Source organism: Schistocerca cancellata, chromosome 1 (assembly GCF_023864275.1).
Source record: "Schistocerca cancellata isolate TAMUIC-IGC-003103 chromosome 1, iqSchCanc2.1, whole genome shotgun sequence".
NCBI lineage: Eukaryota > Metazoa > Arthropoda > Insecta > Orthoptera > Acrididae > Schistocerca > Schistocerca cancellata.
The window spans coordinates 46831735-46844965 of record NC_064626.1 but is presented as its reverse complement, the minus strand read 5'-3'; positions in this window follow the sequence as shown (position 1 = coordinate 46844965).

Here is a 13231-nt window from a genome sequence, read left to right as displayed (position 1 = left end):
CATACTAGGTATCGATAACTGCTGCTGCTGCCACTCACGGACAAACAACGTTAAAAATCGTAGTGGCGCCAGTAAACACAAGAAGGAAACGAGACGCCACTATCCCTAATACACGATGCCAACCTACCAATGGCAACAACACGGCTCACGTTTATGCTAAGTCTCCGCTAAATAAACTAGTATCATTAGCATTTGTTTCTTAATGGAACACATGATACAATGAACAGAAAAGCCAGGGGAGTTCAATAAGTAATGCAAGAGAATTTACTTTTCTCACAACTTCGGTTGGAAAAAATTCGGAATATTTTGTGGGACGTTGTGGAATATTCCCGCTTTAGGCTCTAAGATTTTTTGGAGTTCCGATGGGTGGTGACTCTATAAGTAGACTTCAGAATGGCTTCTGCAACGGAGGTGCATTCCAAGCAGAGAGCTATAACTGAGTTTCTTTTGGAGGAAAACCAGGTTCGTAGGTATTCATGGGTGCAGAGTGTCTGCAGAGACATGGCAGTGAACAAAAGCCTGATGAGTCATTGGGTGAGGTGTCTGTCATCACAGCAACATGGTCGCGCAAAAATGTCCGATCTCCCGCATGCTGGCCGGCAAGTCACAGTTCTGACTGCTGCAATGCTGGAATGTGCAGACACTCTCATTCGAGGTGATCATAATGAAACAACTCGTTGTTCAACTGGATGTCTCTGAATCTCACATTTCCAGAAGTACAACAGCTGTAACCATACAAAAAAAAGTTAAAAGAAAAAAATTGAGAAATTCGACAGTAACGATTGGACACAACTGTCAGAGAAAATGAAAGAACTGATAAGATTGGGGCCACCACCAAGAAACAGAATCACAGATGGTAGAACATGATATGCAACAGAGCCATAGGAGACAGAATACGAGCCTGGAAACAATGTAACAATCATAATACGTCTGTAAAATGAGAAGAATTCAACAGGATCAGAAGACCACAAGGGTCGTCGTGGATACAGCAGGCTGAAGGAGATAGAAGAGGACTTCAAGAAAAACCAACCGACTTTATGTTTCAAAAGGCGAGACTTTATATGAAAGGCAATTCCGAAAAAGGACAGTTAATTATTAGCACAGTACTTCGACAAATTACTATATTGTGGAAAACTGACACAATCTACAGTTCTATGTGCTAGAACATTACATAGATTCCAACCCCCAACATTCGAGGTCATGAAAGATATAATATCATTAAAAACTAAAACAGCACCAGGGGAAAAGGGACTGATGTCGGAAGTCTGAAAATTTGACCCTGAAGACATTACACTCAAAATGACCAGCGTCGTCAAAAACATTTGGGAAGCAAAAAGGTAGTAGAAGAATTGAAGTCAGCCCTAACACACACCTTCCACAAGTACGGGGCCAAGTGGGCTCTAACACTTATAGAGGAATTTCACTACAGTCTGTGAGATATTGGTAACATTCGAAATACAGACAGGAGTGAGATAAGTAGACGGCCTGTCACCAATTCTATTTACTGGTAACTCAGTATTGGTGAAAATAATCTGTACTTAGGACAAAGGAGTCAGTGGGGTACAGATGGAGAGACAGGAGAATAGAATGGACATAAAATGCTTAGTCATTGCTGTTGATGATCATAACAAACGGCAGGAAAGAAGCCAAAGAAGGTCTAGAGCAACTACAACCAAAACAGGACTACAAATCACCTATAAAGAAACCCAGTACACGGACACAAAATCCGAAGTCAGACATCCACTGGTAATAAAGTACGAAAAGGTTACAAAGTCGAATGTTTCAGGTACATGGACAAGATTGTACAGGAAACAGAACTGTACTCGGGAAAGAACCACCAAACTATAAAAAGCATTTACACTCACATGGAACCATTACAACAAAAGAAGTATTTCCTGCAATGCTAAGGTAATACACTATAGTACATTAGTCTTACCACATGACTTGCATTCCTCAGAAACAGCAGTAAATAAAGGAAGAACAAAAATCAAGAAATGGAAAAACAAGAGAACAAAATACTGAGAAAAATCCACAGGCCGCTTCCGAAAGAGACGACCTGCATAAAGAGACCGAAAAATCAACTGTACAAGGAGACAAAGACGAGTACAAACACCATTAGAAATAGAAGGGCAAAGTTCTACAGACACATACATAGGATGAACGTTGTGACGAAGAAGATTTTTTTATATAGCGATGACTAACAGAATGAAAACCAACTGGCTAAAGGAAACCCTGGAAGATCTCAAAAAACTAAACATCTCCACAGAAGACATGACATGCCGAAAAAATACAGAGAAAAAAATCTGATTTTTCTTTTCAGAAATTTCAGCAAACGACCAAAGAAAATAAAAAACGAGAAAGAATAGGGGAAGAGAAGGGAAGAAGAGGCACAAAGAATGTATGTGAGATTTTTGGGAAGAGAAAAGAAAGACAAGGAAAAATGTCATGAAATTTTATTGTGTTTTGGCGACTTCCTTAAGGAAAAAATGATTTTGATAATGGTAACAGTAATTAATGGCCGAAAACTGTATCATAGTTAGGGTTACCCTTCGGCAAAAATAATCATGCTAGACACTGACTGAGAAAAATCCTGTATGCCACACCACATACTAAGCGGCTTCACTCTCAAAACTGAAGTATACTGTAAACAAGACGCATATAATTAAAAACGAGTATCTACTGCCTGTTTGGCCTTAACGTAAGTACCTAAATGGGATGCTCCCAGTATTAACGTCCTAAATTTCCCCTTATTAAATTAAATTTTGACTCATGAATAAACAGCAATACTATCTTGCCGAGAGAGATGAAATGTTGGTTAGCATGCAGTCTTTAATAGCACAACGAACTCAATGGAGGGGCGTCTAACATGAATAAACCAAGTGTATAATTATAACCAACATGTTCACTTTGTTGTTGTTGTTGAGGTCTTGAGTCCAAAGACTGGTTTCATGAGCCTCTCAGTGCTACTCTATCCTGTCAAACCTGTTCACATCCGAGTAACTACTGCAAACTACATCCTTCTGAATGTGCTTAATATATTCTTCTCTTGGTCTTCCTCTACGATTTTTACCCCCCCCTCCTCCCCCGCGCTTCCCTCCAGTACTAAAGTGGTGATCACTTGATGCCTCAGAATATGTCCTACCAACAGACTACTTCTTCTAGTCATTTTATGCCACAAATTTCTCTTCTAATAAGTCCTATTCAGTACCTCATCATTAGTTATGTGGCCCACCCGCCAAATCTTCAACATTCGTCTGTTGAACAACATTTCAAACTCTTCTATTCTCTTACTCTCTAAACTGTTTATCGTCCATATTTCAGTTGCGTATATGGTTACACTCCACACAAATACTTTCAGAAGATACTTCCTGGCATTTAAATCTACATTTGATGTTAACAAATTTCTAGTCTTAAGAAACGCATTTCTTTCCATTGTCAGTCTACATTTTATATCCTCTCTACTTCGACCATCATAAATTATTTTTCTTCCCAAATAGCAGAACTCATCTACTACCTTAAGTATCTCATTTCCTAATCTAAATCCCTCAGGCCCACCTGATTTAATCCGACATGTTCACTTAAGCTAGAGCAATCTGTAAGTGTGGATGGGGACGTATACGGCAGCTAGTATTGCTTGACACCCAATGATAGTGTGCTTGATTTACAGAGTAAATAATTCATATGTCTTGAGAATTGAAGCAATTATCTGGAAGTTCTTAGCAGCTGAAGTCTATGTTATATTTATTGTAACAAGCATGCAAAGAAAGGAAAATTTATTCTGAAAATGACAATTTTGTCACAGTGCATTTCATTTACTGGGCACCATTGGGTAAGGCTGAGACACTATCGACCGCTAATGCAAGAGACCGCAGAAGCAAATCATCTTAGCTGTTTAGTCAAAGTTAAATCAGAGCCTACTGGCTCATATTGCAAATACTGTCTCTGAGACACTGAGCCAGTTACCACATACTATGGCCAGTCATAGCGACCAGAAGCATAATAACATTAGAGCAACTGATAGAGATCCACTGTGTCAGAGGCAACCTGTCTATTTCACACCTGAGCTGTGGCTGTGAGTAGGGGGGCTACAGTGGTACCACACACTCTCCATTGTTGCCAGATGCATCCAAGATGGTGGATATGACGCCATCCAAGATGGCGGCCTGTACATTTGGCAACACAACATGATGTCATCCAAGATGGCGGCTGTAACGTCATCCAAGATGGCGGATTTTGGCGGGAAGATAAGTCAATTGGACTACCTCTGCTAACCCAATTCACCCTCCCCCAGAATACGGCGGTAGTTCAAATTCCATCAGGACAGTGCAACTCACCTCTACTAACTTCAGAAAATGGTAGGAAAAGAGGTCACTTCTGCTACCTCCACTGACCTAAGTCATCCGACTGCCACCTCTTCCTAGGGTTTGGTGGGAAAACAACTCAGTCTGCACTGGGCTGCTGGAGAGAGGCAGGAGTGTGCCTTATTTATTTTGGAACAATGTATTTAGTTATAGGTTTTGAGAGATAGTATATTTATCACAGTGATACAGAATACATGCACTGACATGCTTGGGGTCACTCCACACAGCATCAGACCTGCAAACTACTCCTAAATAACCAAGATAGTATATTTATCACAGTGATACAGAATACACGCACTGACATGCTTGGGGTCACTCCACACAGCATCAGACCTGCAAACTACTCCTAAATAACCCATGTATAACGTTCTGCAGATGCACTTGCTAATTGTAAACTGTCAAAGTAAGGCATTGCACAGCCTACAGACATGAAAATCACTCATAAACAATGCTATACATTTTTGTACAGAGAGCTAAACAACTCAAAAATTGTCAAAATAATAATCCGTCAAAAAGAATCTGCTAATATTCTTACTAATCATCAATTCCCAAAATCATGCACCAGTATTTATTGAAAAGATTTGAGGCACTACCACCATCCAGTGTGTTCACCATGAGGTCCAGAGTCCAACTGACACAGAACACAGTACCACCAATGGAGGGCACCTCATCCATTCTGTGATGTAATCCAAGATGGCAGCTATGATGTCAGCTGATGACAAAAGTATTGTTATCCAAGATGGCGGATTTTTGCAGGAAACAGTGTCTATGCCTAGTACACAGTACTACCACCAGTGGGCACTCTTGTCAGTTCCATGACTTAACATGAGATGGTGGGGGAAATATGTGGGAATATGACTCAGCCTGTGCTGGACATAAAGTCTGCAGTCAAATTGACCTAGTATACAGTACTGAAACCAGAGGGCGCTGTCATCACTCCCATAATATAACCCAAGATGGTGGGGAAAAATAGTGGGAAAAGGACTCAGCCTGTGCTGGACATAAGGTCTGCAGTCCAACTGACCTAGTACATAGTACTGATACCAGAGGGCACTTTCATCCCTACTGTGACGTCACCCTATAAGGCGGTCTGGGGGAAAAATGGAGTGGAATTAAGCCTGTGCTGGGCTGCTGGATAGAGGAATGAGTGTACTTTATTTAACTTCCTGGCAGATCAAAACTGTGTGGCCGACCGAGACTCGAACTCGGGACCTTTGCCTTTTGCGGGCAAGTGCTCTACCATCTGAGTTACCGAAGCACGACTCACGCCCGGTCCTCACAGCTTTACTTCTGCCAGTATTTCGTCTCCTACCTTCCAAACTTTAAAGAAGCTCTTATGCGAACCTTGCAGAACTAGCACTCCTGAAAGAAAGGATATTGCGGAGACACGGCTTAGCCACAGCCTGGGGGATGTTTCCAGAATGAGAATGGCTAAGGTCCCGAGTTCGAGTCTCGGTCGGGCACACAGTTTTGATCTGCCAGGAAGTTTCATATCAGCACACACTCCATTGCAGAGTGAAAATCTCATTCTGTACTTTATTTATTTTGGAACAATTTATTTAGGGATGTATTTGAGATAGCATATTTATAACACTGATACAAAACACGCGCTCAGCCATGCATAGGGGTCATGCCACACAGCCTACAGTCCTGTAAACTACATCACCCACCAACCCCTGTCTGCTGGACCGCACAGGAGGCTACCACACACGCTCCCAGAAGTCCAGATGCAACGACAGCCGCTGTGGCCATAAGCTGCCAAGCCACTCACAGGTGCCCGATTGGGTCTCTCAAGCATGAAGCAGTGGCATCCCTTCCATACTTGACACCTGTGAAATTCCTCTCGAAATACGTCATCACCTAGGCACTGTTGCAGACACGACCAGATGAAGACAAATACCTATTTGAATAGCACGGATGCCCTAAGGGCGCACACATGTCCACACTGCCTAGAGCCACCTCTGGACACAAGCCAGTGCGAGCCATCACTCTCACACTGCTGCTGCCTGCAGCGAGCAGGTGAAAGTTTGGTCTGTTTTCGGGTATACGGTTAGACTTCTTCGAGTGTTATACTGACGTCACAGAACTGCAAGGCGATGTCATGCCAGGCCCATAAGCGAGACGCTTCTGGGCAGTACGCGTGTTTACTATTGCTGACACGATACGTATGGATACTGATGTCACAGAATAATACATGGTGCATTTTTCCTAACGATCCTAGTGGAACATCTAGCAGTGCACACATACCCAGCGTGGCTGACACGCCGTGCAAGATGTTCGTCCTGCTATCAATATATGTCTCAAACATTAAACGCTCTCATCTCTAAAAGCCTGTTCACGCTCGTGGTAATACCGTTAATCATAAAAGCATTCTTATTGTTTGGAAAGAAAGCACTCTCTAAGCATCAAGGGGAGAAAATCAGAGCAATTATGCAAGCGGAATTCGAAGCACTCTCTTGCAGAAGGGAAGAAAATGCCCGGAATTTTCAGTATCCTACAGCTACAGGTTGGGGATGTCTTTCCATTCGATTCCATGTCGACGTTTCCTCTGATTATCTTGGTACCACATACTTGTTCCCATGTGCAGTTTGCTGATGACCATAGATGTTAAGTCCCATAGTGCTCAGCCATTTGAACCATTTGCTCTGCACCAACCAGAAGAAGATACACAAGTACTTCCTCAATTTCCCCGTATTTCGGTGTATATTCGGCAAATTTATATCTATCTGCCTGTCATTTTTCGCAATTTTATCGATTTCTCATATCAGTTTCATACATTCGATCATGACATAAACTCTCGTTCTTTGTTCTAGAATTGATTGTAAATGTAGTACATCCACCAAAACTTAGTCCAAATGCACTGATTGGGAGGTGTAGTATAGCACTGTACTCGATTGTATCCAGTCACCTCCACATTTGGTAAGCATTTGCTGACGTACTGTGTTTCAGCTGGTTAGCCACCTGCTGGACTACCATAGCCGCTATCTGCCGTCTATCCTCGTGGTGTACAGTTAGAGCTCAAAACCGTACAGATGCTCAGCTGCAATCTTCCTTCAAAGCAAACTACTTGCTGCCCACCTCAGACAATGTGGGCAGATGCTGCAGGTGAAATTTCTCAGCCCCGCTGAATTCACAGCGTGATCCTGTACACCTTTGAGAGCCCCCATCCAGTGCAGCCAAGCTGCCTCTAGTTGGCATTTAGGGCCGCTACCCTACAGTACTACAGTAGTACAAGTTTGTATGCCGACTAGCCCTGCAGATGACAAGGAATTTGATGAAATGTATGAGATAAAAGTAATTTTTCAAATAGTGAAGGGAGACGAAAATTTAATAGTCGTGGGTGACTGGAATTCGATAGTAGGAAAAGGAAGAGAAGGAAAAGTAGTAAGTGAATATGGAATGGGGTTACAAAATGAAAGAGGAAGCCGCCTGGTAGAATTTTGCACAGAGCATAGCTTAATCATAGCTAACACTTGGTTCAAGAATCATGAAAGAAGATTGTATACATGGAAGAAGCCTGGAGACGCTCGAAGGTATCAGATAGATTATACAACGATAAGAGAGAGATTTAGGAAACAGGTTTTAAATTTCAAGACATTTCCAGGTGCAGATGTGTACCCTGACCACAATCAATTGGTTATGAACTATAGATTGAAACTGAAGAAACTGAGAAAAGGTAGGAATTTCAGGAGATGGGACCTGGATAAACTGACTAAACCAGAGGTTGTACAGAGTTTCAGAGATAGCACAAGGGAAATATTGACAGGAATGGGGGAAAGAAATGCAGTAGAAGAAGTATGGGTAGCTTTGAGAGATGAACTAGTGAAGGCAGCAGAGGATCAAGTACGAAAAAAGACAAGGGCTACCAGAAATCCTTGGCTAACAGAAGAAATATAGAATTTAATTGATGAAAGGAGAAAATATAAAAATGCAGAAAATGAAGCAGGCAAAAAGTAATAACAACGTCTCAAAAATTAGATCGACAGGAAGTGCAAAATGGCTAATCAGGGATGGCTATTGGACAAATGTAAGGATTTAGAGGCTTATCTCACTAGGTGTAAGACAGATACTGCCTACAGGAAAATTAAAGAGAACTTTGGAGAAAAGAGAACCACTTGTATGAATATCAAGAGTTCAGACGGGAACCCAGTTCTAAGCAAACACGGGAAAGCAGAAAACTGGAAGGAGAATATATGTTCTTGAGGACAATATCATGGAAATCGAAGAGGATGTAGATGAAGATGAAATGGGAGATATGATATTGCGTGAAGAGTTTGGCAGAGCACTGAAAGACCTAAGTCGAAACAATGGCCCGGGAGTGGACAATATTCCATTAGAACTACTGACAGCCTTGGGAGAGGCAGTCCTAACAAAACTCTACCATGTGTTGAGCAAGATATCCTCAGACTCCATGAAAAATATAATAATTTTAATCCCAAAGAAAGCAGGTGTTGACAGATGTGAATGTTACTGAACTATCAGTTTAATACGTAACGGCTGCAAAATACTAACGCGAATTCTTTACAAACGAATGGAAAAACAGATAGAATCCGACCTCGCAGAAGATCAATTTGGATTTCGTAGAAATATTGGTACACGTGAGGCAATACTGACCCTAAGACTTACCTTAGAAGATAGATTATGGAAAGGCAAACTTAAGTTTCGAGCATCTGTAGACTTGGAGAAAGCTTTTGACAATGTTGACTGGAATCCTCTCTTTCAAATTCTGAATATGGCAGGGGTCAAATACAGGTACCGAAAGACTGTTTACAATTTGTACAGAAACCAGGTGGCAGTTATAAGAGTCGAGGGACATGAAAGGGAAGCAGTGGTAGGGAAGGGAGTGAGACAGGTTTGTAGCCTCTCCACAATGTTATTCAATCCGTATATTGAGCAAGCAGTAAAGGAAACAGAAGAAAAATTCGGAGTAGGTATTAAAATCCATGGAGAAGAAATAAAAACTTTGACGTTCGCCGATGACATTGTAATTCTCTCAGAGACAACAAAGGACTTGGAAGAGCAATTGAACTGAATGGACAGTGTCTTGAAAGGAGGATATAAGATGGACCTAAACACAAGCAAAACGAGGACAATGGAATGTAGTCGACCTAAGTCGGGTGATGCTGAGGGAATTAGATTAGGAAATGAGACACTTAAAGTAGTAAAGGAGTTTTGCTATTTGGGGAGTAAAATAACTTATGATTGTCGAAGTAGAGAGGATATAACATGCAGAGTTGCAATGGCAGGGGAAGCGTTTCTGAAGAGGAGAAATTTGTTAACATGGAGTATAGATTTAAGTGTGAGGAAGTCATTTCTGAAATTATTTATATGGACTGTTGCCATGTATGGAAGTGAAACATGGACTAATAAATGAAAAGCTCCAGTTTGCTTTTGTTCTACAACATTACTTGTATTGTAAGCCGAAAACCGGTTAACAATAAAAGTAATATTGTAGAACAAAAGCAAACTGGTGCTTTTCATTTATTATAATGTTGTGCTACCAAGAACCGACAGAAGATTCTGTTAATATGAAGCATGGACGATAAATACTTTCTACAAGGAGAGAATGGAGGCTTTCGAAATGTGGTGCTATAGAAGAATGCTGAAGATGGGTAAAGCACATAACTAACGAGGAGGTATTCAATAGAACTGGGGAGATGAGGAGTTTGTGGCACAACTTGAGTAGAAGAAAGGATCGGTTCGTAGGACATGTTCTGAGGCATAAAGGGATCACCAATTTAATATTGGAGGGCAGGGTGGAGGATAAAAATCGTAGAGGGAGACCAAGAGATGAATACGCTAAGCAGACTCTGAAGGATATTGTTTGCATTAGGTACTGGGAGATGAAGAAGGTTACCCAGGATAGAGTAGCATGGAGAGCTGCATCAAACCAGTCTCAGGACTGAAGAGCAAACCACAACAACACAGCAACAACCCGCCGCTGTGGTCAGAGTCGTTGCCGAGTTGCAGCCACCATTACTCCACCGGTCGCACGATGCTTCTGATGGCCGCACCACTTCATCGGCTGCCTACAGCTTACGTTTTGGGGCACTGATTCTCTGTCCATAGTAACAATTGATTCTGTTGAGTTATTAATGAAATTTTTAACAGTGATGTTTCCAAGATGGTATGCCAGGCGACTACCACACGTCAACCCACTGCTCCACTGCTAACCCAAGATGGTGAACGGATGGCCTCTTTACCTCTGCCAACCAAGTTGCACCACCCACCATAGAGGCCTGCCACTCCGATCTTTATAGTTTATTGTGATAGCAGCTTGGCTGAATGTAGAATGTATTCAGCAAATTCTGTTCACACCAGTAACGGACTAACACAATAGATAACTGGGCCCATGGTAAATGGGCGCGAAAAGCGTAAAATTTTATAAACGACTATATGATGTTATAATAAATGTGAAATAAGAAATATATACTTGTTACTAATCAACAAATAAGAATGAAAGTTCACTAAGAATGTTCCACATGCCCTTCAAGCGCTTACATATTATCAGAAACAAATAAAATTACCTCGTGTATACTCAGATCCGTTGATATTATTAAATGAGTATGAAAATATAATAAACCACGACATATACCCAGAGATGACTTCATGAAAGACCGTTAATGACACTTGAACTTTGAACAAAGCCTCGTTCGGGACAACAGATGTAGCGGCAGTCATAATGCTCACACAGTAACACATCTACAGAACTGAAGAATCATCTAATTGAATACTACGCCGAAGCACTGCAGCGAGCAACTCTCTCGCCATAAACTGCTAAATGCTGCAGCTTAGAAGTGAGTAACTGGGTAAAACACAAGACACCAGCGTCAGAATTTAGCAAGCAGAGCCACGTTAGACGCTAGCGGCCTCCACGCCAGAGGCAGTCTACTTCCGGGACGAAAATCAGCGGAAGAGTGTTTACCTCTGTGTGATGATCCGCATCGCTAAGGGAACATAGACTTTAACCGCCCATTTACCTGATTGGACGGCAGGATTTTTCAGTCAAAATACAGCGCGGTAGTGGTTTACACCGTGTATGACGTTATGTAAGATGATCGATGTTGTCTGTAAAGGACGGATTTCAACGTCAAGGCGTCTGCATAATGTCAGCGCCTCCGACCAGCTGTTTCTGATGCAAATGTAACGCCAATGAGTGTACACATCGCGAAACATTGCGATAATTTAAAAAAATCACTGTCGACACTCAGAGATTATTTTCACTGCTTTACACATTTTAATCAGCTGTAGATTCATGACTACCGGTGCTTCACAGTTCGATATGTGGTCACAATAAGGAACAAGCACAAAATAATAGTAAATGAGTGCAGCGTGTAAAGATATAAGTATCCTCAAATGTTGGAGATACGAAGCGAATGTTAAGAACGCAAGAACAATCACAGTGCCCATCCTCGGTTCCTACAGGCAGCTAGATGCTTTGGGATGACAGCATAAATGTTAGCGTTCTGCAGCATCATTGAACCGATCGCGGTCCTCTGGTTTTGAGCTGAAGGGAATATTTAAAAAAGTTCTCAGACGATTCTGTCATGATCTTTGGTGCTAATTTTTTGACCTACTCCCTCCTCCATCGAGTAGAGACCTTTAGGACTCCCTCTTAATACGTCCTACTTGCACTACACGTGTGAAGTAGCTACTATGTTAACGCAATATGGGTGGAGTGCATATGTGGGTTAGTAGGACAGGGAAACCACTCCATGGGGTCTATAATGATCCATATTAATTAAAGAATGCTTAATTACTCATGGCAGATAAAATAAAATAGTAACATAGTATCAGTTAGCTACAGGAGCGTCTACAGCAATCGGCAGAACTAATCTCACTTACGAATATACACTCCTGGAAATGGAAAAAAGAACACATTGACACCGGTGTGTCAGATCCACCATACTTGCTCCGGACACTGCGAGAGGGCTGTACAAGCAATGATCACACGCACGGCACAGCGGACACACCAGGAACCGCAGTGTTGGCCGTCGAATGGCGCTAGCTGCGCTGCATTTGTGCACCGCCGCCGTCAGTGTCAGCCAGTTTGCCGTAGCATACGGAGCTCCATCGCAGTCTTTAACACTGGTAGCATGCCGCGACAGCGTGGACGTGAACCGTATGTGCAGTTGACGGACTTTGAGCGAGGGCGTATAGTGGGCATGCGGGAGGCCGGGTGGACGTACCGCCGAATTGCTCAACACGTGGGGCGTGAGGTCCCCACAGTACATCGATGTTGTCGCCAGTGGTCGGCGGAAGGTGCACGTGCCCGTCGACCTGGGACCGGACGGCAGCGACGCACGGATCCACGCCAAGACCGTAGGATCCTACGCAGTGCCGTAGGGGACCGCACCGCCACTTCCCAGCAAATTAGGGACACTGTTGCTCCTGGGGTATCGGCGAGGACCATTCGCAACCGTCTCCATGAAGCTGGGCTACGGTCCCGCACACCGTTAGGCCGTCTTCCGCTCACGCCCCAACATCGTGCAGCCCGCCTCCAGTGGTGTCGCGACAGGCGTGAATGGAGGGACGAATGGAGACGTGTCGTCTTCAGCGATGAGAGTCGCTTCTGCCTTGGTGCCAATGATGGTCGTATGCGTGTTTGGCGCCGTGCAGGTGAGCGCCACAATCAGGACTGCATACGACCGAGGCACACAGGGCCAACACCCGGCATCATGGTGTGGGGAGCGATCTCCTACACTGGCCGTACACCACTGGTGATCGTCGAGGGGACACTGAATAGTGCACGGTACATCCAAACTGTCATCGAACCCATCGTTCTACCATTCCTAGACCGGCAAGGGAACTTGCTGTTCCAACAGGACAATGCACGTCCGCATGTATCCCGTGCCACCCAACGTGCTCTA